Source organism: Cyanistes caeruleus, chromosome 9, assembly GCF_971803275.1.
Source record: "Cyanistes caeruleus chromosome 9, bCyaCae1.hap1.1, whole genome shotgun sequence".
NCBI classification, from domain to species: Eukaryota; Metazoa; Chordata; class Aves; order Passeriformes; family Paridae; genus Cyanistes; species Cyanistes caeruleus.
Genome location: NC_141709.1, coordinates 4,141,105 through 4,161,745, shown reverse-complemented (window position 1 = coordinate 4,161,745; position 20,641 = coordinate 4,141,105). Strand labels below are relative to the sequence as shown.

At 48.3% G+C, this 20,641-nt stretch overlaps 1 long non-coding RNA gene and 1 pseudogene across 2 annotated transcripts; both read right to left on the bottom strand.

The window, feature by feature from the left end:
* Positions 1-529: 529 nt before the first annotated feature.
* LOC147651447 (uncharacterized) lies at positions 530-4,760 on the bottom strand. The gene is made up of 4 exons (XR_015274172.1): positions 3,879-4,760; positions 2,639-2,738; positions 2,002-2,291; positions 530-1,259 (listed from the first exon to the last, which is right to left on the bottom strand). It is a non-coding gene; the product is annotated as an uncharacterized LOC147651447 (long non-coding RNA).
* A 1,706-nt stretch (positions 4,761-6,466) lies between these two features.
* LOC111932584 (uncharacterized) lies at positions 6,467-9,891 on the bottom strand (annotated as a pseudogene). The gene is made up of 5 exons (XR_015273802.1): positions 9,670-9,891; positions 7,823-7,974; positions 7,695-7,701; positions 7,476-7,538; positions 6,467-6,865 (listed from the first exon to the last, which is right to left on the bottom strand). The product of XR_015273802.1 is annotated as an uncharacterized LOC111932584 (transcript).
* Positions 9,892-20,641: the final 10,750 nt, after the last annotated feature.

The following is a 20,641-nucleotide window of genomic DNA, read 5'->3' as shown; positions in this document are numbered from 1 at the left end:
ATGGCAGAGGACCACTCTGTGCAACGCTGCCATGACAGCAGCTTCCAATGGCCCCAGTTTGTTTCAGGCAGTGACAAGGGGTTTCCCTCTGTCCCAGGTCACCATGCAGCCAAGAGGCATCAGTGACACAGAGCCACTCACCCAGACAGCAGGAAGCTCAGCACAATAGATGCTGACCCCTGAGCAGCATGCCTGCCTGCCCTGCTCAGCACCAGGAGCCAGAGGGTCCCAGTGCAAGCCATGGGGAAGGGGAAAGGGAAGGAAGAATTACCCTCACGGAGGGAAAGATTTCACCTCTGCCAGTGACATTCTGCTGTTGTCACCGCCAGCCATAACATCACCCTCTTGATGTGAAATCTAAGTTGACAGTGATACAGGAAAGGAGCCGAGAGGGCAGCAAACTCTGCCCAGCCCTCTTTGTAACCCCCAATCTCTCATGGCTTCCAGCCTCTGCATGGAGCAGAGCCAGCACCTCATTACCAGGTTACTAAACAAATAGATATTTCTTTTCCAGAGCCATGGAATAATATTTTCTTGCAGTTATCCATCCTCCTGGACAGCTTCGAGGAGAATTTCATTTTGGTCTCTGCCGCATCATCTTTGATTCTGTAGTAAGAAACAGATGTAGGAGCCCACACCTCCTTTGCAAAACAACACATACAGCAAATAAGCTGAAGTCACCAAAGCCTGAAGAGCTTCTGGTGAGAAAGTCCAGGTGCCTTCAGACTCACTGGAGGTGCATTAAGCCCCATTGATCCCTGCTGCCTGTGGCATTTCCAGTGGATATTCATTCTCTTTGTCCCAGGAAAAGGCAAGCACAGGGCTGGGCAGCAAGGCTTGGTGAAGGTTACTGCTGAGACCTGGCAGAAATGTCATCCAGTAACACGTTTCAAGAAAGATTCATCCCCAAGCAGCCTGGCTCCATAATAAAAGTGTCAGAGCAGCTGACTTGCTTCCCCCCATTCTCATTGCATACAGATTTATCCTGTCTCAGGTCTCTCTCCCTCCACAAGCCAGCACGTGCCTTTCCTTTCAATAGGCTGGCAGTGAATCTCAGCCAGCTGAGATCGTAGGAGAAAAGGGAATACAAGAAAGGTGAAGGCATCATAGGGGGAAAAATTACTCAGGAGCCATGTTTTCCTCTCATTTTGGCTGCTCTCAGTTCTGAAATGGTGGAGGGCGACATGAGAGGTAACTTAACATGAAAATGCATCAAAACCAGCAGCCATTTGTTCTGATGTTCCAAACCAATTCCCTAGCTGGAAAAAAAAGAGAAAGATATATTAATGGTCCTTTGCAAACAACTAAAAATACTCACAACGGCCAGAGCTTCTTTTGGATTTTTTTTTTCCTTCTCTTCCCTCAACTTACGCCCAAAGGAATGTGCCACACAAATTAAAATGATTTCCCTCCAACCTGCAAGATAGGAGCAGGCAAGGCATCCTTCAGCTGTGACTGAAAGAGATGGAGCCTGCCTTTGTCAGGAGCACGCCAGCCCCGGGGAGGTGAGGTGGTGGGGGACGGCAGACAGAGCTGCAGGGATCCTGTTGGTTAATTCCCAGTAACTGGGACAGACAGGTCTGTGCCAGGCACCCAGCTGGGGTCCAGGGGGTATTTCGTCAACATCAATAGCAGAAGTGAATCCTGGGCACCTCAACTGCCTTGGGGGGATGTAGAGCAAGAGCACAGAGCTGTGGAACAGCTTTCCATGGAGCAGAGAAAGTCTCTACTACCACCGAGGCAGTCCTGTTAAATTTGCAAAATGCATTGCAGGAGGCAGAGGCTGTGATACCTCCTGGCCCCATGGACATTATCACCCAAGGACATTGTTTTCCTGGCCCATGCCAGGGTACCCACTCAGGTATGTGCCCTAGCACACGTTTTCTCCCCTAAGCTGAGAGTTTGCTTCTAGCAGTGAGAGCTCATAGGCAGAAGGAAAACCAAGACCACCCCCACCAGACTATAAAAGTGCTGCTTTGCTGTGCCACAGCTGTTCCTCACATCTGGATGCAGACAGCACTCAGAGCACTGCAGCTGGCCCCAGCTCCTTGGTTAGCATTCCTGTTAACACCAGGCAGGCGAGAGGTCTGGCAGCCGAGGTGAAGGGCCACTTCATCTCCGTCATGTTCTCCTCTGCTAATGAAAATGTTTCTCCAGCGTGTCCTCGGGAAGGTTTCCTTCAGCTCCAGCCCTCGTGTGATTGAAGGCTAATCTCTGTTACTCGTGGCTGAATGGCAGCCCACGAGGAAGGTGATGTATTGTGTTTCACTTCAACTCGACATTTAATGGTGCTGGAAGAAGAAGAAAAAGCAACAGATGTTTCTAGACTGAAAGTGAACTCTTCCCCAAACACTGAGAGGTCAGGGCAGGAACAGGGGCCTCATGGACCCTTTTAAATTCCAGCCTGCTTTGAAAGGCCACTTGGCTTGCCAACATCCCACCCCCCCACCGGCAGTCCAGCTGACAGCAGTGGCCACAGGAGGTGACATGTCCTGCTGCCAACTCCATGGAACATGACTGGCCTCCAGTGAAGTCCCCATCATCAGTCTGGTCAGCACAGCAGTCTGGAAGAGAGGCCAAGGTCTAGAGTGCAGACTTTTTTTGGGACAAAAGCATGTGACAAAGGCTCAACACTCACAGATTCCTCTGTCTGGCTCCAAACTTAGTCACTGAAGCCTCAAGAAGGGAAATTTTTCAATCTGCCATGTTAGCTTCCTTTTAAAATGCTTGGAGACTTCCTGATTAAAAAAAAAAAAAAAATTGAAAGGAAATAATCAGGTTTACAATCCTCTTGCTTTTGTGCTGCTCGCACTCAAGGAGACACCTGGCTCCATGATACACTTTCTCCTCTGCTCCACAGCTCTGCAAACACATTCCAGGCCATCCCCACCACCTGCTGCTCTCCTGCTGTTTCTCCCCTCACTGGAACCACTCAATTATCTATCATGGCACTCTGCCCCCTCTATCTGCAAAGCTTTGTGGCTTTGCTTTTCCTTTTTTTGCCCCTATAAAACCACTATCAGCATTTGTTGAGGACACCCAAACACAAAACAAACTCCCCTGTTTGCTTTCCCTTCTCCCACTAGCACTGGTTGTGGGGCATTTACCATGGACCACACAAAATGCATTCCCCAACAGCTAAACCTGGAGGAGGAGAAGGAGAAATTAAGAAAATACGCAGGAGGGAAAAGAAAAAAACTTCCAATTACTGGCAATTATTTCTACTTGATCACCCACTGTGCACTGTGCCCCAGACACAAATCACTCTTGGTAGGGTGGCACAGCTTGTACCTGCACACACAGTGCACAAGTGAGCACACAGGCTGTTTGGTGAGGGTATTCCAAACCTATTTGGGCACCTATTTTGAGTTCAGCTGGCTCCAGCCTTTCTGAGGGTCTCTTACACACCAGTCAAGTTAGAGGGGATGCTCTCACAAGACTTGGGACTTCAGGCCCAAGGCCTGGAACAGAGGTAAGGCACTTCCCTGGAGCTGAGGCCTGCCACGAGAGATTGCCCAAGGGATGTCCATCCTCATTCCCAGACTCATCTGTCCGGGTTCTCTGGCAGTTTTTCCTTCCTAGGAGGCATGGCAGCTACGGAGAGCACTTGCAGGCGGCACAGCTCTGCCAGAGACACCTTCCCCTCCATGGGAGAACACACTTTGCTCCCAGCCAGAGGGAAGGACGAGGCACCCAACACGCTGCTGCAGTGGAAGAGGCACTCAGCCAGCCACTAATGCTTCCCACTGTCTTGGAGCAAAGGGATGGATTAGCTTTTATTAGCTCTTATGAAGAGCACATCACTCCTGCCCTTTCCTCCTCTCACAAGGCTCACGCGCAGGCTCAGCTGCGCCTCAAGTGAAGCAGAACCAACTTACCTACGTGCTGGCGGCCCCAAACTCCTCTTGGGTCTTGGATAAATCTTACAAATCCTAAATCTTAGGCAAGCTGGGAGTTAGAATGGAGCAATCCTCCAAAGGGTGCTGCAGGTGCTGCCCAGAAGTACTTAAATAAAGATGGATGCTTGGCTTTTACATCTGGATCTCTCAGGGGGCACTATGCCTGAAGGAGGGCATGGTCTCCACAACAGCCAAACCAAAGCCGAGGCCTGGTCCCCAGAGCAGAGACCCAAACCCAGGGCTGCTAATCTGGGGGATGGTCTGTGGTTTTCCTGCCGAGTGCTCCTGCCACATGCAGCATCCCTGAGCCCCAGCACCCAGGCAGCAGCACGGCTGAGGGATGCTGCTGCTCCGGAGAAGTCTCTCTAAAGGCGCTCTGGGGCTTGTTAGCAGGGTGATAAAGGGGATGAATGGCCTCAGAGAAACGCTCTGTCTCTTGCTGTGACATTCATTATCCTTTAGCCAGGCAATTCTTCACACCAGCCAGGAGCTCTGGGCTGCCTCGTTCATCGTCCGCGGGGGCCGCTTCCCACGAGAGGCCACGCTCGGTACCTGCGGCTCGCCCCAGGCGGCTCCAACGCTCGGAGCTCATCACCTTCCTCCCACACAAGCGGATTGCTTTCCCAAACACGAGGCTCCCGTGATCCGAGCCACAGCTGCCCCCGGCCCCAGATCTGCGCATTTTCAGCCTGATTTCCCAAGGAGCACATCCTGCTGCATCAGTCTGTCCTCTGCCCACTCCCTCGCAACTTCTGACACCGCAAACAGATTTCAAGCTGATGTGACAGAGCAACAGAGGTCTCGGAGACAGTCAGAGTCTATAAATTTCATGGGAACAGATTACCAAACAGAGGAGAGACATTATTAGCACCTTCCAAACTGTAGTGTATCATCCCTTATTAGACATCAGACAATTTGTGTGGGAGAGAAGCTATAAATATCCCAGGAAAGGGAGCTGCTCCATTCAGCACTAATAACTTAATGGACACCAGAGACTCCAAATCCAAACGGTACATCCACAGAAGATGAGATTTCATGGATCCCACTGCACATAGCACCAACAGGAGAAGATTTCAGGCCTGTTTGGCTGATAGGAGAGCCAGCCAGCTAAATGGCATGTTAGCCTTTGGGAAGTCCATGGAAATGGAAGGTGGACCCTTCCCTCATCCTTCTTCAAGAGACCAAGCTGAGGTCCTTCTGCATTTCCAACCTTAATTGCCCTCCCAGATTTATGGATGAGTTCAGCTGCTGCCTAAAATGGAAGTGACATGCCCAGCTCCAATGGGGAGAACTGATGGGCTGAGCAGCTCCCTCGCCCCCACAACTCTCCCATTGCCTCTCCACTGTGTGGACAGAGATTTCACCTTCCAGAAAAGATGTTTTATCCACAGACTGCTGGCAGGAAATGCCAGGAAGACATCCCAGAATCGGAGCAGCGCCTGGTGAGCTCTCAGCAGGATCACTTACACATCAAGCTGCTCATTAGCTCTTGACTGATGGGTGGAACTTGTGAGTGAGAGGAAGCTCATTCCTCCACACACAGGTGCTTGCTGCCCACCAGTCCCAGCACAGACCTGTCAGTGCCAGCACGGGGCTGGCAGGCAGCAGCATGGGTGTTCTTCCCCCAAGAGGAAAGAGTGAGCCTCAGAAACCCTCCTTCTTTCTGAAAAGGATACAACACCTTCCTGGTTCTCCCTCAGAGTCAATTAACATTGTCACATCAGCCAGTGTGACACAACCTTGCTAAGGCTGAGCCCAGCATTTCAGCTCTCTCTGACCCCTCTGTCAGAAACCCAAACCCTGTGTGCAATTTGGGGATAGAGCAGGGTGATCCCTGTGCTCATTTAGGATCTCCACTGATAACCCAGTTGTTATCTGTTTGGAGTGTCGTTTCCAGCCTCAGGCATTCCAGAGCCCTGGCAGAAACTGAGAAGTGAGAAATAACCTTTTTCCCTCCAGCTCATTTGTGACACTATCCCAGCTGGCCAGACACAATTTGGGACTTCTCTGATTCACCTAGTAAAGGTCAAGTCCCAGGAGGTGCCTTCAGCCTGGTGAATCATGTATCACTTGTACCTGTGGGGCTAAGGACAATTTAAACATGTGCTACAGCACATCCTTTACTCAAAAAAAAAAGGGATTTACACTCCAGGGGTGGTGACTTCCCGTTCTGACCAACAAAAGGGGGGATGGGGACTGAATTCAAGCTTATGTTCATTAAAATAGAAGGGGGAAAAAAAAGAAAATCCAGAAATCCAGCCACTCTATCCTAATTGCTCTTATCCAACCTTTCACAGTGTTGCATCGAGCTAAAGGGCCGCACCTGAAAGTGTGCCAGGAGCGGCATGAAATGTTAATGTTGCAATTAAAACAATATGAATATTGCAGCACTGCTCTGCTGCTTCCCATCCACTGAACAATTCTCATTCAATAGAAGTCAAGTTACATTTCAGGAAATAATGAGGTCTGTTAATTAAGTCTGGCCTATGAAGACAGCAGTCTTAAAAAGAGAAAAAAATATTCAGATCTCCCCAAAATATGTACATTTGCTGCTTATTACCTGCAAAGGGGAGTCTTTAACGCTGCTCAGTGCCAGGATCACAGGTCAGCACCACTGTCTTATTGCACACATCTAGAGGAAATTCTCTTTGTAACGATAAAATGCATAAGTCATGACCTGCCTTGTCCCCAGGCGCAGAGCGGGGAAGGCCAGGCTGACTCGTCCCATGCTCTGAATGCAGACAGCAGGTCCCTGACAGTGAATGCCAATCCCAGGCTGGGCTAGTGAGAGGCAGACCAGGCTCTGAGGGGCTGAAGGCAGCAAATCACGTTCAGCTGACACAGGACAGATCCCAGATTGTACACAGGGAAGGGAATTTTCCTCCACAGCCATTCACACAACTGAGTGACAGTGACACTGGCTTGAGCTGGTGGGAGCCACAGGGAAAGTGACCACTGGGTGAGTCCTGGAAGGACAAAGACTTGTCAGGATCTTCTTGTGTTTTAACTCTAAAAAGAGGAAAGAGAGGATCCCCCCCTTCCTGCCCCCTGCATGCATCAGACACAGGCACGTGTTGAAATAACATGAGCACACAGAACAGCCTAAAGACAGGAAACATTGGGTTCCAGGGGTCCCAAAGGAAATTGATATCAACACACTGCTCCTATGGCTTCCCCATTCTCTTGCTTTTCATAATATTCCCAGATTTCTTTATCTGTGACTGTTGTTGGGGTGCCATCCTGTCTCCCATGTTCCTCCCAGCCAGATTACTGCAAGGAGAGTTTGGGCAGGGAGGGTCCATCAACAGGAGCATTTCAAGAGAAGAGCAGAAGACTGGGAACAGGCCCACCCTGTCATCCTGCTGATTGGATGACACGTCTGTTTTATGACACTTCATTTTCTCTTTCTCAGAATTTCAGGAACACACAAGAACCACTCATCCTCCGGACCTGAATTCTGCCATCAGTCCCAGCCTGACCGACCCACATGGAGCTGTCTAGAGGACACAGAGGAGCTTGCTGTACAAAGAGGAGGCTACAGCAGTCCAAACCTCTCCAACCCCTCCCCTAACCTACTTCCCCAAACTCCAAAGGAAAACTCATCCAATGGCAGGGTGAGGGAGGCCAGTGGAGTCCTGGCTCATTCCTTGGACTCTGCTGATGCTCCAAACTTCAGCCTGTTTTTAATACAGACAAGCTTCCTTGTAAGATCCAGACAGAGACTGAGCCATGCTAATCAAACGTGGTAACACAATGATCCAAATCAGGGGGAGCTCAAAGCATCAGGAAGGAAACACTTCATCTGAAAGAGGAGAAAAATCCAGATGAAAAGATCAGAAAGGACTTTTTGGGTCCTGAATTGTCATAAGGGACTCAGGTACTATTTCTATATCCATCTGAGAGAAATAAACCTATTTTGTCACCAAGGCACACCCAGGGGGATGTCCCCACCTTGCTGCCACCAGCAGCAGCTCATTGTTTTGTGGATGAGTAGGTGGTCTCCTCCCTTCAGACCGCTTCTCACTCTATTTCCAGATGAACCAGCACTCGCTGCTACCAAGTGTCTGTTCTGCAATAAAGAGCAATAAACATGCCAGAGTAATTAATGTCTTAACAACTTATTACAATCCTCAGATAATTAATCACAAAAGCTAAACATGCTGTCTCACCCTCCTAATGTGTTAATGCTCTAATTATTATGCCTCAATTAAGGGAAAGTCAGCGCTCCTTGCTTAGAAGTGCATGTTTAATAAGGGTGCCTGAATGCAGGCGAGTCGGAGTGAGAAGCCAGGGGATGATGGGGGTTAAGGAAGAGGACACCATTTTTAATGAGGTTTCATGGATGGCTCCAGGCAAGGTATTGACAGCTCCTATCTGGGATCTCACACACGACTGCACATGTAACTGGGGGCCATCTGTGGTGGCTCCGTGTTCTGCTTCCCACCGGACTATTTATAGGGAAAGCAGCATGTGGGGCACAGAGAAGGCAGGGACTGGAGATGAGCAGTCACACCATGGATCTGGCCAGCACCAGGCAGCTCGTGGAAGCTGTCACAGCAGTCATTAAAGGAGTGGTGGTCTCCTCTGTCCAGCCCACTTCTTGCTCTATTTCCAGACAGACTGGCACTCGCCACCACTCCTGACCCCTGCTAAGCCTCCCCAGTGCCCAAGCCTCTCCACCCAGTCTTGTTTCCATGGTACTCCTTGCCTCCAATCAAGTTAACTCTGGGATATCCCATGGAGATGATAAGAACAATCCCCAAAAACCAGGATGTGATATATCTGCTCATCTGATTTCAGCCACTACCTGGGAGTTTTCCACAGGTTCCTGTTGTCTGAAAGCCATGTCTCAAAGAGCACATCATTTAAAAATGCTTGGCTTATAGATGGGAAAACTGAAGGCCAAAAAGTTTTTCTGCAGGGCACTTGTGGTGGTTACCAGCCATAAATCTGCCTTCCTGGTGCCTGGCTCTGAACCTCTCTGAATGCTGGGAAACTTCAGAAAGAGATTCTTGGTAAGGAAGAGCTTAAGCAGATCCTAGTGATGGATGCTGGGCCTGAGCCCCTCACCATGTGATAGCAGGAGATCCCTGCTGCCCTCAGGACATATACAATACTTGTGTTTGGGAAAGAGCTGTGAGACAAAGTATACTCAAAGCAAAAATGGCATCACATCCATCCCACCCTGCAAAAGCAGTGACCCTAAAGAACAAAAGGCTCAAGGCACTGGAATCATGGAACTCTGCAATGCAGCAGATGTGGGAAGCAGGAACTGGGATAGTCAGGCTCCAGATCTTTGTACCATACAAAAAGCTGCAACAGAAGAATGGCTGGAGCCCAAGTCTCCCAAACAAACCCTATGAAAACTTCTTTTTCCAATAAAAAAGAACTCCCCCGCTAAAATGGGTCTTCACACACAAGAAAACTTTCCCTGAACCAGCCTGGTTTCTGTTCCATCCAAGCCTTTTTAAATTTCTCAGACAAATGAATCACCAGAAGCATTTCCAGCCTAGGTTCGACTGCAAAACGATTGCATGAAATAACATACTGTGTAGGTTTGGATGGTTCCCTCTGAGGAATAAGGGAGAGGGAATAAGAAACAAAACAAAGTAAGGCAACCTGGAGGGGACATGAATTTTAAAACCCATGAGCAGTTTTAGTTTTCAAATAATCCAAATAAAAAAAATGTTTTACGTAGTTACTTCCACAAAAATAATTCTGTCACTCTGATTCTTTGGTGATGCCTCAGAAAAAAAAAAAGAAAGCTCTCCACCTCTGAGACACCAACCTGACAGCAGCTTGACTGGTGAAAAGGAGCTGTTGCCTCCCCACAGAGGCAGCCCTGTGAATTCCCACAGGGATGAGAGCTCAAAAATAATCCTTGTGTGTTGGGCCTCTCTCCACACTGCTTTCTATTCCAGCAAGAGGCGTGACCTGTCCAGACTCTCCTCCATCTCTTCACAGAGGATAATTTCAGACATCCAGCTCTAGTTCCCTGCACTGGGCTGGAGGCATCACAGCCCCTTATCTGGGCAGCTTCACGTGGCTCTGTGAGCTGCTGCACGGAGATTCCAGAAACCACCCAACCTGCCAAACCTGACCATCCAGGACAGGACCATCAAAAACATTGAACTCTGAGCAAACACAGCCTCCTTAGGAAGACATATAAGGGATGTGATACTTTTTGAGGAATTTAAGGATACTTCTGCTGCTGTTTTCATTGACTTGTGGAGTGGAAAGTTTTCTATGGATGTCGGCATCTGTGCTGAAGGTGGCAGTGCTCAGACTCTTGCCTTCTTTTTTCCAAAAACACAATCCAACTCCCTCAGACACTGCAAGACCGACTACTTTTGTACCGTTCCCTTCTCCCCAGTACCATCAGTGGTCACCTGAAAATATGGGGCATTGCTTCTATTCTGGGTCTAGAAATTTTGGATTGGTTATAGTGATACACTATAAACTTGACAAATACACTTGACTTACTCCAAAGTGTGTCAATGCAGCGGAACATCCAGTGCCAGACGTTCTGGAGAAGCTGCCTGGCTCATGTTAGCAGGCTGTGGGGTTGGAAAAAGCTATTTACCTAGAAGAGAGTAGTATCACATGGCTATGCCTCTTTACACCTTTCTCATCTGGACTCAGGATAAGTTTCTTGGATCAAGTTGCTGCCCCAACAGCCCCAGATCTCCTCCCAAACCAACTCACTGGGAACACCTGCCAGAGCCCTAAAGTGAGGCTTGAATGGGGAGGGCAGCCTCTGGAGAACAGCAGATGAATAACAAGAATGTATAAAACATATAATGACCATCAGAAAAAAACAGCATCACTGCTTCCCAGAAAAACACATCCAGCCTGAGGAGATTAGAGGGCTGGACCATAAAGTTGGTGCCAAATGAGCCAGATGCCCCAGCCCCAACCCTACAGCCCTCTTCAGCAAGACTTTTCTGAGCTCAGCTTACGCCCTCTGTCTGCCCCCTTCCATTAAGACAATGCACAGCAAGACAGCTGGGAAACCCAATCTGGTCAAAATTTTGTTACAACCCCGCTGGTTTTTATCCCTGTTTACCAGCAGTAATTTTAATGGCTTTTCGTACATTAACTTTGTCCTGAACCTGTTGGAGGAAAATTCCTACTCACTTGCCTTCTGGAGAACAGACTGGGTAATTTTCCCTTGTCATTTAACAGCCCGCCTGGGCTGCTCAGGAATGACAGCCACTGTGTACTTGTGGAGGGCAATAAACTCCCCAAGGCTGGGGGAGGAGGATTTACATATCCCTGAATACACTGCCCATTCTTTGTTCAGTTTGGGTCTTAGCTTGTGCTGGTCCAGCAAGTGGGAATTTCTTCCTCCTCCTTTTCAACATGGAAGGGAACTACAGTGCCTGCACCAAGGATAAGCAATGCTTCCAGACAAAGTGGCAACCTCCCCAAAGCTGGGCAGCTTTGGGCTGGGTCTGCCAGCAGCCAGCTGAATCTCATTTTCCCCTGGAATTATTAAAAATTCCTGTAAAACAGGTCTGGAGAAAGATAATGGTACTAGAACATGCATGGAGAATGTTTCAGAGAAGCGGGGAGCAGGCAGATGCCGCTGCTCTGCAATGCCCAGCTCTGCCCAGGCTGGCAGAGCTGGCTATCATCCAACAGGCAGTTTCCCTGTTTGTCTTGTCTTGTGTCCCACACACCCTTGTTTACAGCAGGGAGCAGAAATGAGGATGAGGCAATGCCTGACCTCTCTCTCTCTCATCTCTGTTCCTTCCAGCCACCATCCTGACCTCCTCCACAGCTCCGTCCAGGCCCTCTCTACCAGAGAGAAAAGGATTGTCCTTCCCTTTGTTCACCAGATGCTGAGTGTGGTCCTACTCCTCTCTCCAGCACAGAGAGGTGTGGTGACTCAGACCATGGGAAGGAAAAGAGACACTCACATGTTTCTGCACCTCTCTCCCCATTAGAAAACAAGGTAACAGCTCTTTCCACCAAAGAAATGCAAAGCATGTGATTCAGGCATATTTCCAAAGTTTTCTGTCTCTGCCAGCATAAAAAAGGAATATGTTTAGAACAAGTGAAGTTATTTGTTGCATCACATGATGCCCATACTTTAAAAGTACAGATGTTCCCTCCATGCTCCAAGGGGTGATTTGGAAGACAGAGGACTCAAAAACTCCTACTCTATCCAACCACAAGCACCTGGGCTGCTGTAGAGGGAGGGTTGCCATGGAAAGTTGAGGAAGGCAGCAGTGAGGTGGCTGGAGTATTCCCACCAATTATCATGAAGAATTTTGACTGCTCTGCTGTGTTTTCTGAAACAGCCTAGCAACCACCTCTGAAATGTTTCTTACATGTCTGAGAAGCGTTAAGCAGGGTCACATGCAGAGAAAGCTTCGAGAGCAGGGAGGGCTAGGTCTCCAGATAAAGCCCTCTGGGCATGGACACCTCGTTTCCTGCTCCAGGAAACTCCTTCATGAGGTGCAGGCAGTTGGATCACATGGACATCAGAGCAGGGTGAGGGAGGGAGTGACAGGCAGGGGACAGAGCCAGAGCAGCAAGAAGGAGAAGAGCTGAAGAGGAAACCAGAAGTCCCACACCTTCATGGGGCAGAACAGGGCAGCTTGTCATTGCTCAGTTCAGAGGTCCTGGGGGGAGAATCCACATCAATGGCAATCTCTTCTACATACAAGTGAACTTGTCCATAGGTTCACTTCAGCTGTACTGCTTCCACCAGGATCCCTACTTCTCTGTCCTAATAAAACAGAAGAAACAAAGAGCTGCAAGACACCTTACACTGAAAAGCTGAGAGACCAAGAGGCCACAGCATCCTACCCTACTCCAGTCTCTGAAGTAATGAAAAAGCAGATACTCCACATGTGCCATTCTGGCCTCTTCCACAAGAAGGGCACTTCAAACTGACAAAGAACAGCTTCTGCCCATTCATTAAGTTCTTGGCATTAACCGATTTCTCTCCAACCAAGCCATAAAACCCAAAGCTGCATGCAAGGAGCATCCTAAAATATCCTTGTAAATCTCAGCCACCACACTCATTAATTACAACCCAGTGATAGTTCAGGCCATTAGTTCTGGCTGGTAACTTCATTTATTCCCACGTTAATGTTTGATGTCAGTGGTTATCTCATTACCACTCTATTACTTACCTACTTAATCCATCACTGCAACCCAGGCCAGAGGAGAGGAGCGGAGTTTGCCCTGCATCTGTCGGGAGACGATGCATCAAGTGCAGAGCACCCAAGAATCACAAACAAAGCACTTCTAATCTGCAGCTGAGGTTATCACTGTTAAGAGGAGGAAATGACACAGTTGAGTGTTGTCAGGAACACAAACACATTCCAACACTGAAAAATTGTGGATATTGAGGATCGAGCTACCTATTAAATCAGAGCCAAAAGCTTTGGGAAAAATGGAAGCAATATTAGCAGTCAGGTATAGAAATTACATCAGCTCTGCCCTCCTCCTCCTCCTTGGACTCCCATTCCTCCAAGCCCCAGGTTAGTTTCAAACAGTTCCTGCCTGTTAAGCAGTTTGAAATGGAAAGTCAAAGTATGAGCACTGGGAGCTGCTACCTGCTGAGTGCTCCAGAAAACACGCAGGCATTGCAGAGACCATGAGCCCTGAGTGTCAGTGAAAATACACCTTAAATGTGTACAGATACAATAGTTCTTGGTATTCCCACACATACCCAGCTGGAGTTCCTCTTGTGTGGTGAGCAGGCACTTCCAAAAATGTGCTTTATGGCATCTACTACACCCCTGCCTCCTGCTGATCCAGTCCCAGGGGTCTGACAAGGGTATTTCAGCCTAGTGAGACCATCAGCCTTTCCCTGTCACATTCCCTCCTTCTTCTCCCAGATAGTCTTGCTGGAGACAGCATTTCAATCTTCCCCTGCTTGACACAGAAAAAGGCAAGCTGTTTTTATGTTACCCAGGCTGTGAAACCAAGATGTGAGCTGGGGAAAGGCTTCAGAGGGACATTTCCCTTGCAGAATCACAGCTTCTCTTCAGAGCAAGCAAAGCACTTCTGCTCCACCCCAATATGGTGCCCATACAACAACAGGGCAGGTGACTGGTTTTCACTGCTCCCAAATGACATGGGACTGGAATCCTCTAAAGTGGGAGAAGTTGATGCCACCAAAAGCAAGGTAGAAAAAGAAGACACAGCTCCAAGATAATGTCAGTAGTTAAGTACCAATGATTTTCTCTGTGATCAGTAACCCCCCCACCCCCAGCTAACATGCCTGTGCTGGCAAAAGCAAGCTCTAAATGGTGCTGTGCCAGAACAACTGACAGGGCAAGTCTGCGAGATGCCACAATCAGATGTAATTAAAACACCTTTGCTGCCCTGCTTTCCATTCTCTCAGCAACAAAATCCATTACAGAATGCAGTTAGAAAATGATTTAAAATGTCCCTGAAGCCAAGTTGTTGACACCAGTGTAGACAGATGGATTTTGATACACCCTTGATTAAACAGCTTTCTGCAAAAGGCAAAGAGGGCAGGAAGGGAGCTGGGTGATGAGCTCCAGGACCATACTAGAAACAGGGGCTATTCCCCAGGGAAAGCAAGTGCTGCTGGAGGAGAAAAATGCCCAATCAACCAGCCAGAGGCTAAAATAGCCTCATCACCCTGGGAATCAGGCTGCAACCCTCTGCTCCAGTACCAGGCGCCTGTCCCTGTGCTTCCTGCTCAAAGTTGGGCTGGCAACACCACGTACATCACTTCTAGTCTCCGATGAAAGGATGAAGGGAAAACAAACAACAGAAAGCCTCACACAGGGCTCAGCCCCTAGCAGGGCCAGCAATACTTCCATTTGCCATGGAGTTACATACCCCAGTGGGATTCCCCAGGATGCAGTAGGGTACTCTTTCCAAGAACAGTTTTCCCCACAGATTCATGACATCTCTCTTCCTCATTCTCTTGCACACAGATGCTCTTGCACTGATAAGGATTGAACTCCTTTGACAAAGATAAAGTCTTCTCCCTGGCCATCTATTTCTATCAAGCTGGTAGGAGCTCGTTAACTTTAAGGTCTCTGGCATACAGAGCTGCAATCAGCCATCAGGGTGGAAAGTTATTAGGGGTGTGCAAAAAGGAGCCAAAACCACATTAACCCTCTTCTCTCAAGGAAAAAAAGTAAGAAGGAAGGAAGTTACAGGCAGCTGGCCTGTCCAGCTCTTGGAGAGAAGAAATCCAGGTGGAACAGAGGGTTAAGCACAGCTCAGAGAACAACCTGAAGAGCCAGGGCTGAGATGAAACACCTCTTGAGCAAGCACAGAGGCTCTGCAGGCTTGGATGCTGCAGACACAGGTGTGGGTTGTGGAGCTACACAAACTATTGACCACTGCTTACCAACCCCGTGTCATTCTGGCCTGCTCTGGTGGCCAAATGCTCTGAAGCTGCTGTGACCTGGCAGCAAAGGTTTGCAGGCATGTCTCATGAAAAAAAAAGGGTTTTTCCCATCAAATCTTCCTCAGGCTTTGTGTACAAAGACGTTTGACCAAAGACTCTGGATCAGGAAGGAATTATAAATCAGAAAGTATGAGATACTCATTTCACCAGCTCCTGCAGCAATAAAGCCCCTGTTCATGCACAACATTAGTCTCTCATTACTAATGTACATCAGATGGCTCAAATTTCCCCTGCTCCCTCTCATGGCCTGAAAGAAACTGAAGCAAGCAGCAAGAACCTTCTTATTAAATCATAAGCATCTACCTTATTATTTCTCTGGAACTTGCCTGTGAGTGCCCTGTGCAAACCTGACACTTGGGAACCTTCAGCTCCTTTATTTTATAGGCAGTTTGACACTGAGGTGGCTTTTGGTCCCAGCTCTGCTCGATGCAGTGCTGGTTCATAAGCACAGCACCACTGATCCTCAGACCTGCAAACAGCTGAGGGGCTGCTGGGCTCCCTTCTGAGTCATCAGAAATCCAGCCTCAAGTTAACCAAGGCACAGCCCAGGCACCGCTGCGGCTCCACCTTCCCTGCAGCCACTTAGCCTGGGTAAGGATAATCCTGTTTCCAGCAAGAAAGCAAGTGTCTGAAAAACATGTTCACCAGTGCATTTCAATTATCAACGTTTTTAAACGCTGTTTCACGCCCCATGAGAATACAGTCACACCTCAGACAGAGCTGCCTCTTCACAGGGTATCACACCACTTGGAAACCCTGTTTTTGCACCTGAGAAAGGTTGGGGATGAAGAACCTTTATCCTAAGGATGCCTTAAGCTAAGTCTCACATCTTTTAAAACACAGCGAGAAGGTCACATTTATTGCCTACCAACTTTTCTCTCCCAAAAGTCATGGCCCAAAACTCAGCTGTGTGGGCACCTACACACAGAGCTGAAGGAGGGGCTGGTCCTTGCCTTGGTCTCTGACAGCTGAGCATTTTATTCCCCCTGCAAACAAAACACATCAGTTGAGCGCCACCAGGGAAGTCACAGGACCAGAGCAAATTCCCAGAAAAAGCCTTGGCAGTGTTCCTCCTTCTCTGTGGCTGCGAGTGAGATGGAGTAATGGAGCACGACACATGGAGCAACAGAAGCTGAACGACACACGTGTTACTGCAAGGAAAATGAACAATATTAGAGGGGAGGGGGGAGGGGAAGGCACTTGCTAACAAGTATTTATTAAAACACAATCTTATCCTCATCTGACCCTCACTGCGATTAAAGCAAACGGGACAGACTGGCATCACTGCTGGGGCGTTCAGGCGATGGCACTGACCATCCATGTACATAATTGCCCAGGAGGTCCCACAGCCACCCTGTCGCCTTCCCTCCAGCAATCCGAGATGTGTCACTTTACGTCACCTCCCTCCCCTCTCTCCCCGTGGCAGGGAGGTTGGAAGTAGATGATCTTTAAGTTCCCTTCCAACCCAAACCACTCGAGGATTCTATGACTATTTTAAGGCCACTCAGCCCCACGCTCCAGGCTCACAGAGTCCTCTGACACAGTCAAAGCATCTCCCAGCCTCAGACCAGCCAGCTCTCCATGTGTTTTGCTCACTGTGGCCTGTCAAAAGGACACTCAAGTCCTGCAACACCCATAGATCTCCTTCCCCCCACATGTCTTCTACAGAGATCACCAAGGGATGAGCTCCCTTCCCATTCCAGCAAGCTCCACAAAGAGGAGGGAAAAAAAAATCTGCTGACTTCAGTGGGATTTGGGGGCTTCAAAAACCAACAAGTTTAGGACCCCAGTGTGTCTGCCCTACTAATAGCTACAGCACTTCTCAGGAGCACAGGGAATCATGGTTTGGGTTGGAAAGGACCTTAAAGATCATCTAGTTTCAAGCCCATGCCATGGGGCAGGGACACTTCCCATTAGACCAGGGTTCTGAGACCATAAGCACAAGAAATCTTGGGAAATCTAGACACGTGCCAAATGGTTGGACAGACTCCTGAAATGGCTCAGCAAGCAATGAGCTTGGTGCAGTGTCCCCATCAGTCACTGGCTATCAAACCTAATCCCATGGCATGATAACATTCCTTGAATATGCTTTACATTTAAAAAGTAATGAAGAACCAGGGTGAAAAAAATGCTGTGATGGAAGGGAAGAGTTGAAATTCAACCCCTGTAAGAAGCCCTAAAGACAAAAGCACATTTCACATTCTGCAATCTGTAAGAGAGTTGATTTTCTGTTCCTCAGCTTCAATCACCTCTTTGCTAGTGAGATTTGGCACTAGGCCAGGTCTCCCGAGGAAGCAGAGGCAAGGATTTTCCGAAGGATTTGTCACCCACATCTCCTCCCGCAATGCTTCCTTGGGGGTTTTTTAATGAGCAAGGCCCTCCTTTGAAAAAAAAATCTGCCTTTAAAAGATGAAGCCATGCCCATGAGAAACCCCAGGGCAATATTTCTACCTCAACCCCAGCTCCAAGCCCCCTGCTTGCCTCCAAGCTCTGCCGCCCTCCACCTGCTTAAGGAGGATGTTTTCATTATTGTTCAATTTGCAGTGAGTTTAGCTTAACGTCCTTCATTGGATTATTTTTATATTTGATGTCCTCTCCTCTCCTCCTCTTCTTTTTATAGACTGGTAATCCAAGTCCCTTGGCAAGGCTGAGTAATCTTGATCAGATTTTAATCAAAGTAAGCCAGATCCTCAGCTGCCAGTATTGATGCATCTGCCTTTAAATATTTGAACGATGCTGATTTACCCCAGCGAGGCGCAGGCCCCATCCATTCAGGAAATTTAAATTCCTTCCTAGGCATCAAGCTAAAACAACAAGACAGAACAAGCAACCTGCTGTGAAGGGGTTTTAGTTTATAAAACCAATACCCAGGATTTCAGAACTAAATGAAAATCTGAGATAATCCCTCCTCAAATCCAGCCTGGGAAAAGCACTCCGGACAGATAAGTATCAAGTAACTTCTTAAAACACACTTTTTCCTTTTGTAAAAGCTTTCATCAAGTCAGAGCCAAAGGGAAATTACCCACAAGGCCTCATTCCTTGACATGACCCAGAGAATTCATGTTTTCCACTCTTAGAAAATGCGTATTTTACCCAGGCAGGCTTCTCCAGGATGGGCCTGCTTCTGCTTTCTTCAGCAGTGACCCTTGCACCACTGCCAAACCCCAAGCATCCAAAATCAGCATATTAGTTGGAAAATAATGAGATTTCTGGAATACAAAATATTGGCTCCGTTTCCCTCACCTTTAAAGATGATATCTGCCAGCTTCCCTCCACAGATTAGAAAGCAAAACAAAAAGCATTTAGATGAAAAAGTCTCATCTAATTGTCTGACTCCAGGAGATGAGTTTGAGGTAGAAACAGGGGCTGTCCCACTGAACTTGTCAGTATTTGGACTGCAAACAGTGCCCAAGTGGTGCCAGAAAGAGATGATTGCCTCAAATACACTGCTAAAGGCAAGACAAGCCAGTTATCCTGATTTCCTTACCCAGCTGGGGGTGAACTCCTGAGCAACAAGAGGGATTTTGCAGGTTCTCTGGTTATTTCCACTGAGACAGGTGTTACACAAGCATCACCTGAGGAGCTGTAACTCCAGACCCTCACAATACATCTGCATTTCCACCCCTACTGCTAGAAAGCTGTAAGGTCTCCAGGGTGTGTCAGATCCATGCTCTGTTTTAGACCCAGGAGAACAGGAGGAAATCAACTCAAGGATCTCAGTCCCTCCTTCCCTAAGGAGGTTGAAAGCTCATACTCAGCTTTTCCAGCTGTTGGCTGAACCCACCCTTCCTTCCACCTCCAGCCAGGTTGGCCTACAAACAACCATATCAAATAATCTCTTGTTCACGACTCTTATTTGCCATCCTGCTCCACAAATAATGCCTCAGCTTTGCTCTCCACACCCCAAAGTCAAGAAGGAGGGACAAAACCAGCGAGGAGCAGCTGAGGGAGCTGGGGTTGTTTAACCAGGAGAAAAAGAGCTCCAGGGGGATCTTCTCACTCTCCACAATTCCATGACTGGAGGCTGTAGCCAGGTAGGGATCAAGCTCTGACCCCAGGGAATAAGGATGGGACAAGAGGAAGCAGCCTCAAGCTGTGCCAAGGGAGGTGTAGATTGGATATTAGGAGAAAGTTCTTCACTGAAAGGGTGTCCAAGCACTGGAACAGGCAAACCAGGAAAGTGGTGGAATCATGATTCCTAGAAGTGTTAAAAAAACCTGTGGATGTGGCACCTGGGGGCATAGTTTAGTCCACAAGACACCTGGGGGCTTTGTACTGCTGGGTTGGCGGCTGGACTTGATGGTCTAAGAGGTCTTTTCCAACATAACAAATTCTATGGGTTTATCATCATCCTCGTGCAAGAGCCCAACTCCTGAGCTGCACTTGGATCCATACTATGTCCTCCATGCAAGTCCAGAAAAACCAGTCACCATTCAACTGAGCAAATACTATGGGATTAGGTGCTGCCCTGTGAGAGACAAAGCCATGGGACAGCGGCCTTAAGATGCTATTACTCATTAAGGGGACCAAAAATGAGCTGGGCCTTAAAAAACCGTGAAGTCTGCTGATGGTTGTAGGGGGAAATTACAAAAAAGCAGAGCTAGGGATGAGGCCAAACCAAGGACTTTGTTTCTTTCCCCATGGGGCCTCCACAGTTCTGTGAGAAGAGCACTCCAGTAGACACAACCCCACCAATTTCACCATTATCAGGCACATTAAACCAGCCTGTGAATAGTGTCATGAAGGAAAGTACACGGAGGATCATCTGCAGGAGGGTTAATGAGCTCCAGCTCCTGCAAGCAGCAGGCATCTTTTGTCCTTTCACATTAGCTCACCCGAGCATCCCTGATCTGAGACACAGGTTCCTACAGCAGATGGCCTTGTAAGCGTCTGTGTGTGGTGACAAGGAGACCACCACAGGTGGCCCAGACAGCAACCGAAGCACTTCACCCCACTTGCCCCAAAACAGGTTCAAGGTCATGCCAAGGGCAACCAGGATCAGAGCACAGAGAAGATGTCATGTGCAAGTTACCCTCACCTGCCTTCCGCACTGTTAAAGTGCAGTTCCAACTCAGCTGGAACGTGTTGTCCAGTTTGGGATGCTGATCTTCCAGACGGTGTGAACAATTGGAGACAGTCCAAGAGAGACAGACAACAGTGACTGGAAATCTATAGGAGACAGTTGGCAAGGAGGGGTGGAAAGCATTTGTGATGCTCAGTCTAGAGAGGATGGATGGTTACATGGTTACATGGTTACAATCTTCAGACAAACAAAAAGAGAAGGAGGGGAAAAAAATAAAAAGCATCCACCTTTCCACATATATGGAAA